We start from the raw sequence: 5,068 nt of genomic DNA on the forward strand, positions 1-5,068 counted from the left end.
AAATATGTAAAAAACAATGTATGTTTCAAATAAGTACAAAATGTGATACGTGGTTTAGCAAATATTCATTTTAAGTTGTAGCACTTGTAGAAGCCTCCGGCTCTGAGATATCTGCTTCATCATGGATCTTCGGTGGATACAGTTCCGCAATGGTACAGAAAAAACTGTTCAAACGGTCTTCGTAATCATGAACGCGTTTGAAGAGATATTCTGCTAAATATCCCACTAAGTGTGAAGTACGTGTTCCGTACCGTGGGATATTAGCTCTTACCTCTCTCCAAACGCGTTCTATATGCTGGGTGTGGGCTCCTAAAAATTAGAAAAACTGTCAATACATTTATGCAACATTTCTTTATTTTTTTATCTTAAATATATTATAGTTAAACCCAAACATTTGTAAAACTATTTAAAGTTTATACTTACCAGTATCTGGGTCGACGAAATTCATGGAATGATTAACGGTCAGATGTTGGAAGCCTTCATTGTTTAAACAATTGTATGACCTCCAACAATCTGACATTATCGTCGTCCCAGGTAGAATCCACTCTTTTATAATTTCCAGCAAAGTTTTCTCTGTACGATCCGGAACCGCAACAAGAAATATTTTTCTTGAGTCGCGTTCGTATCCACCGAAGATCCATTTTCCTTCGATAATTCGGCCACAGTTGTATTTCCTTTTGCCGATTTTAGCCTCGTCTATTTCAACAATTTTGTTGGGGCCTCCAAGTTTGGTCGAATTTTTTTTGGCCCAGTATATGCAAACCTATATCATTTTTAAATAAATTTACTAAATATACATTTAACATATTTATATTTAATGTATTAAATGTATCAAATTATACTTACTTCTCGGCAAAAGGAAACCCAATCAATAACCGAAGGCTCGGAAAGTTGTAACTCCGTACACAAAAATTGATGTCGCGGAGGCCGTAACATAATAAAGTATGCTGTTAATCGGCATACGGTTTCTAAACTTAATTTTGATTTACTAAACCACGTATCACATTTTGCACTTGTTTGGAACATACATTGTTTTTTTACATATTTTTTGCTGGAATTCTTCTCATAATATGTTTTTCGGCATCGAAATCTGAGCTTACTTGTATCAATTATTAATTTATTACCACATTTTGGACACTGTATTTCTTTAGCAATTAAATGATGCTCGATTAAATAACTAATTAATTTTTCTGTATTATGGGTTACAGCGAGAAACTCGTGCAGTCGCATTGTTGACAGACTCGTAAGATTAAAACAAAGAGATATTTGATTAACATTTGAAATTGTGTTACTTACCAAGCAGACAGTTGTCACGTGACCTTCTTTTACATGCGCGTGCGGCTACGGAGCATGCGCATGTGGCCGCAGGGCATGTTCGTGATCGCTATCAGTTGCTACACCGCGTCGGTATGACAGGTTTCATAACCTGATAGTCGTCAACTTTAACAGTTAATATCTCGCTTCGCGGGGCAGAGCGGGACTTTTTTCTGCCAGATTCGTTCGTTTTGTGCAAAAACGCGTCGATTAAGCCTAAATTCAGCGAAATCGGTGAGGAGGGAGCTCTCCTTAAGTATTACCATCAGTGTTACTTCGTTTGTGAATAAATGTGAAATTGGGATTTCTACACACAACGTAAGTTGATGTTTCAATCATATTTTTAGAGCAATAAAAAGAATCTGCAATTCCGAGTGGCCGAATAATTAACAAATTTTACTCTGAATCAGTAGGGAACTTGCTATTTTATAAATAGTAAATAGTTAACATAATATCTAACAAAAGAAGAAGATTTTACACAAGATATATTAGTCGGACAGACATAACCCCATCAAATATATATGTAGCTGCTATATTTTACATACATACGTAATACACACACACACACACACACACACACACACACACACACACTCTCACACGCACGCACACACACACACACACACACACGCACGCACGCACACACACACACACACACACACGCACGCACACACACACACACACACACACACACACACACACACACACACACACACACACACACACACACACACACACACACACACACACACACACACACACACACACACACGTGTGTGTGTGTGTACACGTAAATGTACTTTTTTACATGTATATCATGTATGGCAAGTATATTTGGTGCTGGGATGACTGTTCTGTGAAATATCAGTTGCCATTGTGAAAGGACTATATGTATTATACATTGTATGAGTATTAACATTACAGAATTTATCGTTATTATTAGCAATTGGTAGGATACAAAAATAATGTTCCGTTAATTTATTATTTTATTTGCATTTATGATCTTATTGGCAGTAATCGCGTAGGTATTTAATATAAGAAATGACAACTAACTTACTGGGGGTACAATTTGTTGAGGACAAAGCAGGACAAGGCATTATTGCTATAATAAGCAGTAACTGGCTGACGCCTGGGAACGTGAAGTTTTTTGGCCTCCATACAAAAACCAATATCAATATGAACAATCCCTAAAAAAGAGTGAAATACCAAACAATGGATGGACTCTTCACAAAATTGAAAAAATTTTATTTACTCGAAAAGGTAAACAACAAAATTATTAATAATTAAAAGTATTTATTCAAGAAATTTACATGTATACATTTTATATAGATAATGATTATCATAAAGCAAAGAAGCAATTGCGATACTGTGAAGAGCATTCTGATGTAACATCTGATTCTGATGCATTAAAAAAGTTGAATAAAAATCAAACATCACGAATTAGGAAGCCACCTCATCCTCATGATAACAGTAGTAGTGATGAAAACACCAATAGTGAAAGTAATGGAAAAGAAAAAAATCAGTCAAAAAGTGTTCAAAAATCACATGGAAACCATCTTTTGCCTAGACCTCCATCAGTTTTATCAAGTAATTACAGAAGTATTAATGTCTAGAAATTAATTTTTTAAATGCATAATTTAGAAAAATAATACAAAAATACTTATACTTGTTATAAAATTAGTTATTTATAAGAATTCGTATGAACATATTTATATACATTTATTTCAAATAGTTACTTATACTTACTACCTTTTGTTAGATTAAAAAAACATTTTAAAAAATAACATTAAAAGAATAACATTTTATTTCATTAAATGTTACGTTTATTTTTAATAGATGATGAATCTGAAGAAGAAGACATACGTGTAACGCCAATTACCAATATACCGCAAATTGCAGAAGGATCTGCAAGTGCATCAAATAATACAAGAAATATTTCATCTGCGACAAATTCATATTCCAAACGTAACTAAACAATCCACTAATGTCTCTGGCAAATTAAGTAAGAAAAAAATTGTTACAACCTGCATGTTTTAATTGTTATCAAATATAAATTTATTATAATCTAAAATTTAAACATTAACAGCATTTGAAAAGAAGTTAATGACTTTGCTAGTAGAAATAAAAGAGCAAAATACACAAATATTAGCTTTACTAAAGAGAAAGGATGAGTCACGTTTTACGCCAGGTATACCATTAAATATACCGGTACAATTTCCAATAGATACTCTGGAACACGTAGTAATTTTAGATGACTATTTAAAGGAAGATGAAAATTTGAATACTTTGGTAAATATTAATTATAAATATCTTTTAAACATTATATACATATATCTTATTATTTTAAAAATGATGTAAGGATGGTTCTTTTCAGACATTGTATTTAGCTACTTTGGGTGGTAAAGATACGACTGCTTTAACCAACAGAATAATGAAGTTTTTATTTACTAATAAATTAGCTAAAGAGTTCTCTTTTTTTAGAAAACGCAACAATAAAAAAAAGTTTTTGGACTTTAAATTAAAATCAGCAGTTGTTAGTAAGTTCTTATTCTTATTGCTACACTGTACATTTAATTTGAAAATATATACAAATTTATTACAATGTGCTATATTATTAAAGATGCTGTGAAAAGCTGCCATGCAGGCGCAACTGATCGCGACGTTGAGGATATTGTGAAGGTATGGTTAAAACATGCACCACAACGTTTCAAAAATTTACAAAGCAAGATTGGCCAAAAATGATTTGTCATCGTTTCTATTTCCACTACTAATAAGCATAAAAATATACTGTAAACATCACATTTAAAGATATAATTTAATATATCTAGATATATTTTAAATATAAATAGATATAGAATGGATATTATATAGTTTTTTAGTTGCTAAATATTCAATCCAGTTTTATACTGAGGCATAAAAACACCTGAGAATAGGTTTCCTGAGATTAACGTTTTATATTTTTTATTTATGTTAATTGACATCAACATGTCTAATCAAAAACAGAAAATGGTTTATAAAAAGAATTTATATGTAGGAAGACGTCAGACACGTAGAAGAGCGGTGTCAATAGTAAATGACATGTTTTTTGCAATGACCAATAATAATGAAAGAACTAAAGAAGAATTTCATAATATTTCTATTCAAAATATTAATGTGAATAAAGTAAATGACTCTATTGATACCGTCGAAGTCAATATACCTTGTACTAACAGCTCATCTAATATTGATTCTATTTTCCAATACTCTAACGACAACTCTAATGCAAGAAATAATACTAGTAACTTGTTCAATGTTCATAATGATAATCAGTTAATTAAAATTGCTAATTGTAATGATGAATTATTTTTACATAATGAAACTGATAATAACCATTCTAATAATAGCGATAATGATTTTTCACTTCCTGATACAAATTTAATTGGTAAATTACGAGAGTGGGCCATAAATGGAAATGTGTCTCATATTCGTATTTCAGAACTGTTACATTTATTACGGCCTTTTCATCCGGAATTGCCATTAAGCAGTAAAACTCTGTTAAATACTCCTTTAGTTATACAATCAAAAAAGCTGAATAATGGGGAATATTACCATTTCGGATTAATAACAACTTTGAGAAGAATTTTAACTGGGCATGATTTATCTTGTTGCGAAGATATTCAATTACAAATAAACATTGACGGTTTACCACTTTTCCGTAGTTGCAACACACAATTATGGCCTATTTTATGTTTAGCAAAACATTTCTACAGTAATC

The 5,068-nt window shown here is 31.7% G+C and overlaps 1 long non-coding RNA gene across 2 annotated transcripts; it reads left to right on the forward strand.

Moving 5' to 3' along the window:
• Positions 1 to 1,387: 1,387 nt before the first annotated feature.
• Positions 1,388 to 4,175, forward strand: LOC139786825 (uncharacterized). Of its 2 annotated transcripts, XR_011722432.1 has the most exons (7): positions 1,388 to 1,632; positions 2,392 to 2,574; positions 2,644 to 2,901; positions 3,151 to 3,316; positions 3,401 to 3,603; positions 3,689 to 3,851; positions 3,935 to 4,175. It is a non-coding gene; the product is annotated as an uncharacterized lncRNA (long non-coding RNA). The 2 variants fall into 2 exon arrangements; XR_011722431.1 differs by having other exon boundaries at positions 3,401 to 3,851.
• Positions 4,176 to 5,068: the final 893 nt, after the last annotated feature.

This window comes from Temnothorax nylanderi, unplaced genomic scaffold (genome assembly GCF_030848795.1).
Source record: "Temnothorax nylanderi isolate EJ_2023f unplaced genomic scaffold, tnyl_v1.0 TNYL_tig1157_pilon, whole genome shotgun sequence".
NCBI classification, from domain to species: domain Eukaryota; kingdom Metazoa; phylum Arthropoda; class Insecta; order Hymenoptera; family Formicidae; genus Temnothorax; species Temnothorax nylanderi.